The 16518-nt window shown below is 41.2% G+C and overlaps 1 long non-coding RNA gene across 1 annotated transcript; it reads left to right on the forward strand.

Moving 5' to 3' along the window:
- The first annotated feature begins 3035 nt into the window (after window positions 1-3035).
- On the forward strand, window positions 3036-16518 carry LOC143434676 (uncharacterized). Its single transcript, XR_013104361.1, has 3 exons — window positions 3036-3463; window positions 15827-15941; window positions 16264-16518. It is a non-coding gene; the product is annotated as an uncharacterized LOC143434676 (long non-coding RNA).

Here is a 16518-nt window from a genome sequence, read left to right on the forward strand (position 1 = left end):
GGAATTCTGGCAAGAATTGTAAAGTTTTTTTTTTGTTTTTTGTTTTGTTTTTTTTTTCCCCGTTAAACAGACATTTAGAGTTATTGTCTAGTGGATGTTGGGGCCAAATTTAGTGTGTGAATTTGGAAGCCTTTAAGACCAGGAGGTGTCCCAGTAGGGAGCCTGGAAGTGGCTGTGAAGACATTCCCTTTGAGTGAGAGTAGAAGTTATTAATATTACCTCTTGCCAATTACTGAAGGGTAAATTAATAACTCAGAACAAAACGAGCAGCCGGGCTAGATTATCAAGTCGTCATGAGGTGACCTAGGGGCTGAGCTGCGGGGCGAGTGCCCAAGGGAGAATGGTTTACCTAGGCCTAGGATTGTCAGAGAGACAGAGAGAGAGAGAGAGACAGACAGACAGAGACAGAGACAGAGACAGAGACAGAGACAGAGACAGAGACAGAGACAGAGAGAAAAGGAGGAGGAGGGGAGAGGGAGAGGGAGGGAGAAAGAAATTGTTTCAAGGAGAGAGAGAGACAGAGAAAGAGACACAGAGAAAGAGAGAGAGACACAGAGAGACAGAGAGAGACAGACTGAAAGAGAGAGAGAGATTATTTAAAAAAAAAAAAAAAAAGAGAGCTCACCCAAGGGTAGAAGTCCTAAGAAGAGTCAGGGAGAAGGGCCAGTCATGTAGACAGTGGACACCTCTATCCCCAAGGTCACCAAGGGTGGCTGTGAACTGAACAGCTCTTCCTTGGGACCAGGGGGCCATTCACACTGACCAGTGGTGGGAAGCTTACAAATTTGTGTCTGGATGGAGAGGTCTAGTGATCTGATGGCTGGAAAGTACATGTGGCAGCCTGGAATATCAACTTGTGAGTTTGTAAATCTGAGTCACAGTACCAAATGATGTGTTTTATAAAACCAAGGATGTGTTTTATAGAGTGTGGTATGGTGCCTTGGAGGGGGTACCTCAGGGGGCCTGTGTTGAGGCATCCCTCCCCTGAGGTACCAGCCATAGGAGAGGTATGGTATAGAATAGCACTTATTTGGGGGCATGGAAAGGGGAGTTGAGAAGGGGGTAGAGATAGAGAAAGAGAGGGGGACAGAGAAGGACAGAGAGAGAGAGAGAGAGAGAGAGAGAGAGAGAGAGAGAGAGAGAGACAGAGAGAGAAGGAGAGAAGGCCGGACAGGAACATGTGGAGAGGGAGGAGGGGGAAGGGGAGAGAGGGAAAAAAGAGTCAGAGAGAAGAAAGAGTCAGAGAGTCAGAAAGAGAAGGGAGGCCATGCAGTCCCTTTTATAGCAAGCCAGGCCTACCTGGCTGTTGCTAGGTAACTGTTGGGTGGAGCCTAGAAGGAATGCTGACACCTGTAGATCTAGACTCACTCAGCCATCACCAGAAAAACTTCTTCCTGCAGTAGATGGGACTAATACACACTGCTAGACAATGTGCAGACAGTGAGAGACCTTTGAGTATTCAGTCCTAAATAGGATGTCTTCATCAGACTCCTCTTCCTAGGGCTCAGAGAACTCTGCAGGAAAAGAGGAGGCAAGAGCCAGTGGGAATAAAAGACAGACACCAAGGAAACAGTACCTTCCAGATGCAAAAGGTCACACATATGAACTCACAGAGACTGGGCCAGCCTGCACAGAGACTGCACAGGTGAGACATCTGCCTAAGACAGATGGGGTCTCAGCATGGAGAGAGGAACTGGATAAGACCCCCATTCCTAACCCAGAAGCTATCTCCAATTGGCAACCTCTTGCAAAAAAAAAAAAAAAAAATTAGTGTTCTCTGATGGAGTCTCACTGGGTGTACAAACCACACCAACGTGCAGGTCCGGTGCCCAGCTGTAGATGGCCAACACAAAATGAACTCAGTGGTCTCTCTGGAGATATTTTGGAGAGATCACATAATGCTCAGTTTGGGCCTTTGCTGGTCTTGTGCTTATATATTATGGTATATTGTATATTTATATTATATATTATGGTTTCTGATTTTTGTGTTTTTATGGGTTTTCTATGTATAAATTTGTATGAACTCTGAACTCTGTGTGTATGTGGTTTTTGGGCTCTCTCTTGCTTTCTGTTGTTTGTTTTGTTTTAGTCTGAAGATATATATATATATATATATATATATATTATATATAGTATATATTAAATATATTATATATACATATATATATATATCTTCAGACTAAAACAAAACAAACATATATAATATATTTAATATATAATATATTTTATATATAAATATATAAATAAAATTATATATAATTATATATATTTATATATAAAATTATATATAAAATATAATATATTTTATATATAAATATATATAATTATATATATATTTATATATAAAGTTATATATAAATATAATATATTTTATATATAAAATATATTATATATATAAAATATATATAAATATATTATATATTTAATATATATAAAATATATTATATATTAAATATATTATATATGTATATAATATATTTAATATATACTATATATATTATATATATATATTTGTTTTCTAAAAAGAGAGAAAGAAGACATGGAGTTGGATGGATGGGGAGGTGGGGGAGGATCTGGGAGGAGATGAAGAAAGGAAACCATGATCAGAATATACTGTATAAAAAGCATATTTTCAATTAAATAAAAAAGAAGAAAAAGTGTATTACGTACTTTGACCGTATCCTTCTTTGGCCTTGCTCTTTCTCCTCCCTGACCTTTTTTTGTTTCCATTGCTTTCCTTCCTTCCTCAGGGCTCCGGAAGGATGAAACTTTGATAAAAGAAAACTCAGTCTCTGGAGAAAGACAACTTCCAAGTGTTGAATCTGTTCTTTTGGGAAGTCCACTAGCTAGGCATTTCCTCTGTGTGATCCACGTTCAATTACTCATTTTTAGCACTGCCCAATTTAGATAAGGTTTTTTTTTTTTTTTTTTTTTTTTTTTTACCAGAAAGTCATGGAGAAGCTATGATTTCAGCATTTCAAATGGCCTGTGCCTCTGTAACGGAAGTATCCGATTTCGAAAGTGATCATTAAGGACAGGAACGGGGTGAATTTGTTAGTCAGTCACCAAGCTCCTCATTAGTGAGCTAGTAAGGTGGCCTGCTGAGTGATTAGGAGGAGGATGGAGAGAGGATTTGCATACTTCCAGATCCGATCTTGTTAATACTGGATAGCTGATTAATAACTGTGGAGAAAAGAAAGGTCCTGCTGGATAGCCCACAGGGAGCAATACCTAATTAGAGTAGCTTCCCCTGCCAAACACAGCTGCTGCCTCGGGTTTGATGTATAACCTTGTGACATCGCGCTTGGAATGGAGCCCAGCTCTTGCCCCCTTCTCCTGGAGTGTGACGGTATGATTCACCGATAGGAACAGCGGTTCTCTGGAGGTGAGCCCTCCTACGTGTGAGCCTCAGATCCCGATGGACTCATCGTGAATTTACCCTCCCTTGGAGATTGTCAATTAGGTAATCTCTCCTACTCAGGTTTATGATTAAGGTGAATTAGAAAATTAGTGGCACGAAAACTGGTTATGAGAACTGCCTGAGCGTGGGCCTGTCAAGGCAAAACTATGTCCTGCAGCATTTCATATGAACCTTGAACCTTGTCTCCCCCAGCTTCTTGGCTGGGCAGAATTTCATTCCTATTAATGCTGTCATTGATAGAGTGGCTAATTGTTGACTCAAAGGACAAGGAAGAGGAAAACTCTCCAAACTTGTCAGAACTTTTGGATGACAATCAGATATGTCTTTCTTGCAAATTCTTTCTCAATAGGCACAACAAACAGAAACAGTAACTTTGGAAATTTATGAAGGAAAGAGAACGGGGCAACCCGATCAACACACTCATTTAGGGGTAGCCACGTACACTCTGGCATTCAGCAAGGCCAATCGATGACGAGTCTAAGGACATAACTTCTGACCATTCCATTATGTTTCACGGATCTGGATCTAACTTCTTTGTGTGTGTGTGCTTTGCATGTGCATATTAATATATAAGCACAGGGGCCCTGAGGAAGATGTTGAGTGTCTTTCTCTAACACGGTGGTTCTCAACCTGTGGGTTGTGACTCATTGGGGGTGGGGGTGTCAAACGACCCTTTGACAGGGGTTGCATATCAGATATCTACATTACAATTCATAGCCATAGCAAAATTAGAATTATAAACTAGCAACGAAAATAATTGTATGGTTGGGGGGTCGCCACAACATGAGGAACTGTAGTAAGGGCCGAGGCATTAGGAAGGCTGAGATCCACTGCTATAACACTTGACGCTTTATTTCTTTGGGGCGGGATTTCTCTTACTTATTTTTCTTCTTACTTTTGGCTAGACTGGCAGCCAGCAAGTCTGAGGTACCCCCTATCTCTGTCCCTGCTCCTTTACCAGTGAGGCTATAGGCACAGTGAGTATATGCCTGTCTTGGTATGTGGGTGCTGCGATTTGAATTCAGGTCCTTGTGGATGTACAGCAAGCACTCCTAACCATGGAGCCATTTCTCCATCCTGATTAAGATCTATCTTTATGTAGTGATATTCTGTTTTGATTACTGTGGCTTTGTGCTAAGTGGTGAAGTCGTTTGTGTGGATTTCTATATTTCTGTCTTCTTTTCCACTGCTTTTGGCTGCTCTGGATCTTTCAAATCATTCATTCAGCTTGTCCCTGACAAAAGGCATTTGGATTTTGATAGGACCTGGATTAAATCTTTAGATATTTTGGGGAGTACCACTAAGGTACCAGTTTATGATAACAGGCCATTTGTTTGTTTGTTTGTTTGTTTTTCTTTAGAATTTTCAGCATGCTTGATCAGTTTAGATGTATACATCTTTGCCTTCTTTGGATAAATTTATTCTTAAGTACTTTACTGTTTTTGATACTGTTGTAAAAAGGAATTGTTTTAATTTCCTTTCAGGTTATTCATACTCCTGTGTAGAAATGCAGCATATATATTGATTTCTTAGAGTGCAGGGTCTTAGACCCTGTGTCTGTCACTGTGAAGAGACAACATGACTATGGCAACTCTTATAAAAAAAAGCATTTAATTGGGGCTTGTTTTCAGTTTCAGATGTCTAGTCCATTGTCACCATGGCAGGGAGCATGGTGGCATGTAAGCAGACATGGTGCTGGAGACGTAGCTGAGAGCTATAACCTCTTAGCAGGAAGACAGAGGGATACTAGGCCTGGCTGGTGCGTTTGAAACCTTAAAGCCCACCCACAGTGACATACTTCCTCCAACAAGGCCACACCTACCCCAATAAGGCTACACCTCCAATCCTTCTCAAGTACCGCCATTTCTTGATGACTAAGTATTCAAATATATGAGCCTATAGGGGCTACTCCTAGTTAAACCAGCACAAGCATCATAGTTTGGGTTTAACACAAAGATGTTAGTAGAATCATTAAAGAATTAGAATGCCCTCCCCTTTCCTAGAATTTGAAAGTCTGAGGGTTACTATTAATAGAGTTTTGAGCCCGGCAGTGGTGGCGCACGCCTTTAATCCCAGCACTTGGGAGGCAGAGGCAGGTGGATTTCTGAGTTCGAGGCCAGCCTGGTCTACAGAGTGAGTTCCAGGACAGCCAGGGCTACACAGAGAAACCCTGTCTCGAAAAACCAAAAAAAAAAAAAAAAAAAAAATAGAGTTTTGATATTAATGTTTGATAATATTCTACAGTGAAGTCATCTGCCCTGAGATTTTCTTTGTAGAAAGTTGTAAAATTACTCATTCAACAACTGGGTTCACCTGAAAGGAAGGCTGGGAATGAAAAGGGAATGGAGGGTGAGAGAAAACATGGAGCCAAGACAACGTATTCTGATCAAAGCCTGAAGTTTAATATTCTGCTTTCAAATATAAAGGGGAAGCCCCACCCCAACCCCAGAACGCCTCCTTCTTGCTTTCAGCCAGTGTGGGCAAGAAGACTGCAGCCCAGAGTATCTCAAGGCAAGCTCAACAGGCGGCCTATTCTTCTTAGCTCCTGTAGCAGACTGCAGGCCACCATGCCTCCTGAGTCCTATAGTTTGGTCTACCTTGGTAAACCACTCTTTCAGGCCTGCTCAATGCTGGGGGAAGGGCACAATCTGCCCTGAGATTTTCTTTGTAGAAAGCTGTAAAATTACTCATTCAACCTCTCTATAGGTTATAGGTTTATTCATAGTTTTTGTTTCTTTATGAGTCATTTTTCTTGGTTTGTGTACTGTGAAGAATCTCACTTAGGTCATTGAATTTGATGACATAATTTCCAGTCTTCATTTACAGTCATTTTATTTCTGTAAATTCAGTAACAGTATCCCACTTTCATACTTGATTTTAGTAACCCCACTATTATTTTCTTCCTTTCTTTGTAGGTCTGGCTAAATATTTCTCAGTTTATTCGTCTTTTCAAAAGTGTAAATCTTGATTTAGTTCTTTCTATTGTTTTTTGATATTTTATCTAACTTCCTTGCACTAATCTTTTTTATTTCCTATTGCTGTTCTTCTTTTTGGGGCCTTTCTTTCTTTCTTTCTTTCTTTCTTTCTTTCTTTCTTTCTTTCCTTTTCTCTCTTTCTTCCTCTCTTTCTCTTTCTTTCTTTCTTTGTTTCTTTCTTTCAACAAGGTCTTACTATGTAGTCCTCCATGGCTTGGAACTTGCGTGTAGACTAGGATGGCCTCAGATTCACAGAGATCCCCCTGCTTCTGCCTCATGAATGCTGGGACTAAAGCTTTCTGCCACCACTCTTGAGCTTTTCCAGTTCCATGGATATTCATCTCATGTATTCAACTCAAAGTATTTTCTAATTTTCTGTTTTTCATGACATGCTGTGGTTTAGCAGTGTTTTATATAATTTTCACATATTCATTAATTTCCCAGACTTTTTTTCTTATTGATGGGGCTAGAGAAGATACTTAGTGTGCTTTACCTGTTAAAAGTTCATCGAGAGTTGTTTTGTGGTGTAAATATGTCCTACCATGAAGACATTTTATATGTGGTTTTGAATTCTGGATGTGAGAAGAATGGTTACCATGAGAAGAAAGAACACTATGGAGTCTTCTGTTAGAAATCTCTAAAGTCTGTCTGTCTGTCTGTCTATCTATCTATCTATCTATCTATCTATCTATCTATCTATCTATCAATCAAAAAGTGATTTTTAGTCTGACTAGTGCAACAGTGACTGTTTCTGGACCAAGACTCTGGTTCAGAGGTTTTGGCTCAGTTCACAAGGCTGGACATCAATCAGGTGCTGGAGTCCCGCTGGATTCCCAAGAGCTACTGCTCTTCAGTCTATGCTGGACTCCTGAAGAAGTAGGTTCTAATACTAGCAAAAGAATCCCTCAGCAACAGGAAAGATGGACTTGCCAGTGAGAGTGGGGACAAGCAATTGAAAAGCAAAATCTTTCCTCTTCTGTGTTTTTTAATATGTGCTGTCACTGGGAGGTGTGGCCCAGAGTTAGGGTGGATCTCCCTACCTCAAGTGATCCAATGAAGAAAATCTCACACAGGCATGCCTAGCTGCTTAGGTTTTAGTTGAATACAGACATAATTAGTCAAGTTGACTACTGAGATTAGCCACCACAGGTCTGGCTGCTTGACAGTGAGATTCAAGGGTTCTCCTTCCTTATCCATCTTCTTTCTAGGTATTCTATCCACCATCGGAAGTAGAACATTGACCTTTGCAGTTACAGCTGACATTTCTCCTGTAAGTTCTGGGAGTTTTGTCTCTAGCATCTCGTCTCTGGTTTTAGACAAAAGTCTATGTTTCTAACTGCTGTTATCACTTCAGTTGACTTGAAGACCCCCAAACTCGGGAGACTCTTACTCAAGTCTCAAGAAATCACGGCCACCCAAAAATCGAAAGACACCATACCTGGATGCAATCAGCAGAGGTTTATTAGGGAGAGTTGGCTAGCCAACGGTCAAATCGCTTGCCCACGCAGGAGCTGAATTTGACAAAAGACCAGCAAGCTGAGGGGCTTTTTAAAAGGGAAAACCACAAGCCAGTGGAGTGGGGAGGGGGGTGAGGGGTTGTCAAGGATACATAACATAAAAATAGTGGAACATTCCAGAGGAACCCAACCTAAATGATTCAGGGTCATGTGAAAAGCACTCTGCACACCCATTCCTCTCAAAAATGTGGTCTTGCCATGTCACTTGCTCAACTATTTCTCAGTTGTTGCCCTGTCATCGTGGTTACTAGTTTCTCAGCCCTACCTAGATGACTTGCATTCCTCTCTTCCAGTTTCTGAAACCGGCCAGTCCACATTTTTAGCTTGCTTCAGAGAAAATTTTCTATGTCCTTTAAAGAAAAACCTAAAGAAAAATCTGTATATATTTTATAAAATGATTTTTATAATTTTTCACTCTACAGACTGACACTGTTGTCATCAGATATTAGTGACTTTGTCTCTTATCACCCAGTCATAGAGCTTACAGCTCAATTTTACATCTCATTTCCTCCTGTGCAGAACCTGGCGATGAGCTTTTAACAGTTATTCTGCTCTGGGTATTCCAGAGGCTGTTCAGTATCTCAGGAGCACAAGGGCATTTTCCAGAGTCCATATTCTTCAAACTTTTAGTTCCACAGAGTCTTTCCTTTCCTTTTAAGTCCAGCAGTTTATCTATTATTGATTCAAGTTTTCTTCTGTGTCCCAGATGGTAAGCGGTTAACCTATCTGCCACTGAAGGTTTTAAACAAATGTCAACATGTACAACAATGAGGTACAACTCAATGGGATGATGTCTGGGAGAGTTATGGATTATATGACGTCAAGGCATGCTCTTTGAACTATTACTGAAGGGTAGCTGGTTGGGTATCAATAGGATTAGATGGCATTGGGGCTCCTCACTCATAACCAACAACTTATAAGATAGGGACTGGAGCAGCAGGGTTGTGATGATTGAACAGGAACTGGTCCTGGGAGGAGCTGTGACATCATTAATTGTTAACTATCTTTACTTGGTTCTAGGGCCCTCTAAACCTTGTGAGATGGCTGCTTAGCAGGAGGCTTTCTGATAAGGAACAAAGACATACCATTAACTCCTCCTATAAGGGTCTAAACAAACAGGCCTGTCAATCACTTGGGCAGAACAAAGGCTTACAGGACAAGCTTCTTGTTCCAGAGACTTTAGGAACAGTGTAAAACCTGACTAAAATTTAGATGGTGACTTAGTTAGTGTTCTATTACTGTGAAGAGATAGTATGACCGCAGCAACTCTTTTTTGTGTGTGTTTTTGTTTGTTTGTTTTTAGATAGGGTTCCTCTGTGTAATAGCTCTGGCTGTCCTGGAACTCACTCTGTAGACCACACTGACCTCAAACTCACAGAGATCCACTTGCGTCTATTTACCAAGTGTTAACATTAAAGCCCTGTGCCACCACAGCAAGTCTTATAAAGAAAAGCATTTAATATTGGCACTTGGTAACAGTTTCAGAGGTTTAGTCCATTGTCACCATGGCAGGGAGTATGGCAGCATGCAGGCAGACATGGCACTAGAGAAGTATCTGAGTTCTACATCTGGATCTGTAGACAGCGGGAAGAGAGACACTGGACCTAACTTGAACATTTGAAACCTCAAAAGCCCATCCCCAGTGACACATTTCCTCCAACAAGGCCACACCAACCACAGCAAAGCCACACTTCCTAATCCCTTCCTGGTGCCACTCCCTGGTGACCAAATATTCATATCTATGAGCCTTTGCATTTTTCAATGAAGATTACAAGGTTAGGGGTGTACAGGGTTGTCCAGAGTGAGATCTCAATGACATTAATGATATTGTGTGTGTGTGTGTGTGATGTATATGTAGTATGTATATATGTATATATATATGTATATATGTATATATATGTATATATATGTATATATATGTACATATGTATATATGTATTATATACATATATGTGTTATATACATATATACATTTTATGTATAATATGTAAATATTGTATATATGTATTATATATATGCACATGTGTGTATGCATGCGGAGGTCACTCATTTTGTGCTGTTGGCCACTTTTGTCTTCAAAATATGATGCTTTCTGATTCTATTTATGAGAGTTTACAGTTTTTTTTAAGGGTTTGAAAATGCTGGAGTTAGAGATGGTTGTGAACTACCTGGAGTGTGTGTTTAAAGTGAGGTCATTCAGTTTCTGAATTCTAAAAGTATCCAAGGCAGTTCAGAGCAATTTAGTAGAGAGGTCCCTTTGTTGTTAACGGGGTTCCTTTGACTGAAACTTAGGAGGCTTAAAACCTTTTGGTTCAACCCCAACGTTTTTCTTTCCTCTTAAAACATTTTGACTTGAATTGGTGTGGTATGCACATCTTAAAACCAGCACAAGAGAGACAGGAGGATTGCCATAAACCATATAGTGAGTTCCAGGCTACATATGACCTCAATAATGAGTTTCACTTCAAATGGCAAGACTGTGTCTCAAAATACCCAAATAACAAACAACTAAACCACACACAAACCAAAAATAAAGCCCCAAGCAATTTACTTTAGAGAAATCGCAGTATTTTTAAAAGCAGAGAGGGTACAATGGTCTTCCCTCAGCCATGGGGGAATACACTCCAATACTTCATTTAGTTAATGCCTAAAACAGCTTCTGCTTTACACGTAGTGTGCCTCTCAGATTTATATAAATTAGACATCAGGATCTATTAGCAAAAACAACACTATAAAGCAGTGTGGGGCAATACTGAAAGTTACTTAAAATTTATAAACTTTATTTCTAGAAAATTCCATTTAACATTTTTAGATTGTGGTTAATCATGGTAATTGAAACATGGGCAGCAAAATTATAGGTAAGGAGGTCTACCTTATGATTTCCTAATTCCTTTCTTTCTTTCCTTCTTTCTCTCTTTCTTTTTAAAGTATTTATAGTCTGGAAGTGGTGGTGCACACCTTTAATCCTAGAACTCAGGAGGCAGCGACAGAAAGATCTCTGTGAGTTCAAGGGCAGGCTGGTCTATAGATCAGTTTCCAGGATAGTCAGGAAACCTGTCTTAAGAAAACAAAACAAAACAAATATTTATTTTATGTGTGTGTGTGTGTGCGTGTCTCTGTGTGTGTGTGTGTGTCTGTGTTGAGTTTATCCACACCATGTGCATGAGGAGCCCATGAAGGCCAGGAGGCATAAGCTCTCCTGGAGCAGAAGTTACAGGCAGATGTGAGTTGCTTAATGTGGGTACCTGGAACTGAACCTGGTTCCTCTGGAGGAGCGGTAGGAACTCTAGCCCCTAGGTCCCTCACTTCAACCGTTTAGCCCCTAGGTCCCTCACTTCAACCGTTGTTTCATCTGCTACTGCCCTCAAGATCATTAAGAAAAAACAATCCGGACACTACCATGCCATCTTTTCAGTGGATGCCACAACAGACACAGGCTCATTTTAGGATACCAAGCTCCTAAGGGGAGTGGTGCACTTTCTAACTGCACACATGCTTGTGTTCAACAACAGGCATTTCTTCCTCTCCGTTACAGGGATGAGCAGGGCACCTGGGCAGAGTGAAAACAGAAATCTAGCTGACATCTTTTTGCTTTTAATTTGTATCCTAACACATTTTAGTAGTCACACCATTGAATGCATTTATCTAGCTTTTCACTCTCTTGGCTTTGTGAATTCTCATACTTTCTTTAACCACTTGGTGCCCTGGGTGATGGGTTAGAAAGGGCTGGTGATGTTCCACATGTGGCCAGGGGAGCGAAGAAAGGGACGGCACCCGGGTGGCTCCAGCCTGGCATTTGGCAATAGGTGGTTGTGTTCCCCTGTGTCTGTGTTTTATTGGCTTGGCTTCCTTGAAGGAGGAAAGGTTTGTTTTGACTGATGGCTACAGGGGTTTCAGAAGCTCTGGTGTTTGGGGTTCTGAGGTAAGTTAGAACATCATGGTGGTCAGATTGTGGATGAGGTAGCCATTTACTTCATGGTGTCAGGAAACAGAAAGGAAAGGGCCAGGGACAAGATAAAGCCTCTAAGAACATATGCCTTCTACAAGGCTTTCTGAAATTCTCGTCATCTCCCAATATAACCATCTATTGATGAACCCATCAATGGACTACTCCATGGATGAGTTTAGAGTCTGTATGATGCCACCATTTCCCCAAAGCCCCAAACTGCTGCCACCGGGGGACAGTTCAGATTTGAACCAGAACAGGAAATAATAATAATAATAATAATAATAATAATAATAATAATAATAATAATAATAATTTCAGTTGATTTTTCTTTGAAGAAAAACGAGCAGGTATATAGTGTAGAATCTAGAAGGAAGGAACCTAAAAGTAACAAACTACTAGATCTGGGGGTGGGGTGGGGAGCAAGAAGGAGGCAGAGGAAAAGGAGCCTCACACTCTGAGTCAGGGTCATTTGAGCAGAGCTCACTTAACCCTGGGATCCTTTCTGTGTTTTTTTTTTTTTTTTTTTTTTTTTTTTTCCTGTCAATACTCTGTTTTCTAGATTTCATTTTTCCCAGGTTAGACATCATTTAACACACCATCTGCTGTGCTGTGATCCTTCTATAGTGTTGGTGAAAACTGGGTTTTCAAGGCTGGCTTCCTTCAAAGATCAAGATGTGTTTTGACTTAAACCCAGGGATGTGTAATGTGCTTCACGAGAGAAGGTTTATAATTCCCATCTTTGCATCGGTCTATTCTTCAATCTCGAAGGCAGGCAAGGGAGCAGGTTGGATCCTAAGAACTATTTATAGAATAATTTCTTCCTCTCTGTATGTCAGAGGAACTGATCAGAATTCTAGTCTTCTCTGTCCGGCTTGTTAAAGGTGTTGAAACAGGACCATGGACAGAATGAACCCTACACCTCTGTTATTTATGCAGAGAGACAGAGTGAAACCTCCCAGCTTCTGAATTCACCGAGTTGGCTTGGAGATGCATCTCTGACTCCTCACTTCCTTTGGCAGGAGGATGTTCAGAGACATGCCAGCTGGGACACTTCCCATCTTCCTCCTCCACCTCCTCTTGGCATTCTGACAAGAATTTCTTGTACATATACAACCATCTAGCTCTGGTAGTGACTTACTGGCTCTATGTTTATCCTGGGATTTCATTTGCAGGCCAGATAGCAACAGTATGCATAAAGTTATCCAGACCCAGTCACTGAAACACCCCGTTAGCAAACATTTAACACTTGTATGAGTGCCAGGTATTAAGCTAGATGCTCTGTGAATATACAATATGAAAGATGATCTTAATTGGCACTGTAGCTCCTTCTTCTAAAGTGTTTTACGTGTATGCGCTTGCAAATTTATGTATACCAATGTGTGCAGCTGCCTGCAGAGGCCAGAAGGGGGCGTTAGACTCCCTGGAACTAGTGCTTTAGATCATTGTGAGTAACCTGACACGGATGTGGATGTGGGGAACTGAACCCAGGTCCTCTGGAAGTGTTCTTAACCAGTGAACAATCTCTCCAGCCCCAGCAGTAGCTTCTTTGCTTGTCCAGGAGTCAGTGTGGATTCAACAGTGCAGACCTGCCCAAATTGTGGTGTCCTTGACCCCACGGAGGCTTATTTTTATTAATTAATGCCTAGGCTTTAAGCTAGGCTTGTTCCTAACTAACTCATAACTTAGTTATTCCATTTATACTAATCTAAGCTCTGCCAGTTACCTCTCAGTTTCACAAGTCTGGCTTCCTTCACATCTGGGTGGCAAATATCCTGCCTCTCATTCTTTCCCAGAGTTCTTCTCTCTGCAGGATGTCCTACCTTACTATCCTGCCTTTTGTTATAGGCCATAGGTATTTTACTTTAACCAATCAGAGGGTGCCTTAGGAAGGTACTGGCTGGTGTAAGCTGTTTCACTTCTTCAAGCAGGATCCTTCTCACCTAGACCAGGCTGTCATCAATCCTGGGTGTTTTCTCTTCTATCGATTTGTCCTTTGATCATGCATGTCTAACCTTTGAGATTAGGCCTTTAAGAAGAATATCTTTGCTGGCATAGACACTTTTGTTTGGGTAGGAGCCTGCACGCTCTGCTCGTGTTAAGAGCAGGCTTAGACTCACACTAGCATAGCAGCATGCCTTCAGCAAATCCATTCTATAAGTTTCCAGCCCGACAACATCTCTTCCTAAACTAGACCGGAGCGAGGCAAATATTCATAGCTCTTATGCAGTTGAGGTAGGACACTCTTGTTGACTCTTTGACTAAACAGCAGTCTATCTGGAATGTTATTGCTGCCACCAATGATAATGGGGTGGTATTGATAATGTAGCACAAACTCAAGAAAAAACGTGGACACTGCACTTCTACATAAGGAGCTCAGATAGACAGCAGGAATCCCATCTTTGCTTCTGGGGCTCAAACCAAGCCTCAGGGATCATGGCTGTGTCTGTAGCTCAGATAGTAGAGTGCTTGCCTAGGATGCACAAGGCCCCAGGTTCAATCCTCAGCATTTCATAAACTAGGTGTAGCAGTATGTACCTGTAGTCCTAGGGTTTGGGAGGCTGAGGCAGGAGGATTAGAAAGTCAAAGTTCTCCTTAGTTGCTGTGGTGGTTTGAATAGGTATGGCCTCCATTGACTCATGTGTGTGAATGCCTGACCCATGGGGGGGAGGGGCACTATTAGGAGGTGTGGCCTTATTGGAGTAGGTGTGACTTTGTTGGAGGAAGTGTGTCACTATGGGGATGGGTTTGGAGGCCTCCTATGCTCAAGTTCTGTTCAATGTGGCAGTCTCCCTCTGCTGCCTGCAGATTATGATGTAGAACTCTCAGTTCCTTCTCCAACACCACACCTGCCTGCACACTGTCATGCTTCCTGCCATGATGATAATGGACTAAACCTCTGAGCCGGTAAGCCAGTCCCAATTAAATGTTTTCTTTGCTAAGTGTTGCCATGGTTCATGGTGTCTCTTCACAGCAATAAAACCTAAACTAAGACAACTAAGATAGCTACATATTGATATTGAGACCATATCCCCAAAAGAAAAAACAAAACAAAACAAAACAAAACAAATTAAAACATGTGACTGACTCTGTATATTCCTGGGTTCAAGAAAAAGCAAAAGGTAAAAGTTTCAGAACAGAATAATTGCCGGGCAGTAGTGGCGCACACCTTTAATCTCAGCACTTGGGAAGCAAAGGCAGGTGGATTTCTGAGTTCAAGGCCAGCCTGGTCTACAGAGTGAGTTCCAGGACAGCCAGGACTACACAGAGAAACCCTGTCTCTGGAAAGAAAACAAACAACAACAACAGCAAAACAACAGAACAGAATAACTGTATCTTTTGTTGAAGCTCTTCAGAATCAATTCTTCACTTTTTGGTTCGTATTTGATTTAAATCTTACCAAGAGGCGAACAACTTGATATTGATTGCACTTTGCTCTTACATCCCAAGGAAGCTGTTTGATTTTGTTGAATTTCAATTTATTCATAAGTAAAGATAAGCGGTTCCTCCCAGTCACCACTTTTGCAATGTGGTTCCCCGCTCCCCTAGCAGGTTGTCACAGAGTCTTCTTATTCTTGGCTGCTGTCAGTGCTTTCCACCAGATGGCTCTCTGCCTGTGAAAACCCACGTCCACAGCTTCCTTTCTTTGGAGCCAGGCCTGCCTGTGATCTCGTAGGTTCCTTCTCTCTGAGTAACCGGGTTTCCTTTCTGCACCGCTTTAAACAAAGCCACTTCACATGTTTGGAAACATCTTCTTCCTCCTGTGTTCTTTGGCATGCTACTTTCATGTAATCATATGCCCACACTCAAATAGTCCAGTCATTTGTTCAATTATTTTATGATGGTGCCAAGCTATACTCCCTACGATGGGCCTCATATCCCCAAAGATGGCCGCCGCTGTAGTGAGAAACAGGATGCAGATGAAGAACAGCTGTTTCTCAGATAAAGATATTCCTTATCCTCACAGGGAACTGCTGTGAGAGCCAGTGACCCGTGATGTTGGCGCTCTTGTCTTGGAGAATTCTGCATATTCTGCTGAAACCACTGGGCTTGGAGAGCTTCTTTCGGAAGGAACTAGGCAGGTAACGAGAAAGCATCCGTTTACCCACATCTTTTGTTTTGTGTGAACTCTTTCCACGTGCCATTTCCTCACTTGAGTATCAAACAAATGAAGTAAATATCCAGCCAAGTTTGAATCTTTAGTTTGAGAATTATTGAATACACACTGGCTTTATCATTTGGTTCAATTCAATCCATAGTCTATACTATGCCATTGAAACCATCTTAATAGTATAGACATATCTGTATATGTGTATATACCTAGTAATTAGATATTGACTTGCATTATCTCAGCTGTGGACTCTACTTGAAATACTCAAGAGTGTGTTCCCATTTTCCATCCAGGAGATGGGCTGTTCTTGAAGACTGAGAGCCACCAGTGGTGGTGTTTGCTGTTAAAAGAATGTTTGACGGGCTGGAGAGATGACTAAGCAGTTAAGAGCACCAACTGCTCTTCCAGAGGTCCTGAGTTCAATTCCCAGCAACCACATGATGGCTCACAACCATCTGTAATGGGATCTGGTGCCCTTTTCTGGTGTGTCTGAAGACAGCTACAGTGTTCTCACATATATAAAAGAAATAAATCTTTTAAAAAAGCAA

Source organism: Arvicanthis niloticus, chromosome 16 (assembly GCF_011762505.2).
Source record: "Arvicanthis niloticus isolate mArvNil1 chromosome 16, mArvNil1.pat.X, whole genome shotgun sequence".
Lineage (NCBI taxonomy): Eukaryota > Metazoa > Chordata > Mammalia > Rodentia > Muridae > Arvicanthis > Arvicanthis niloticus.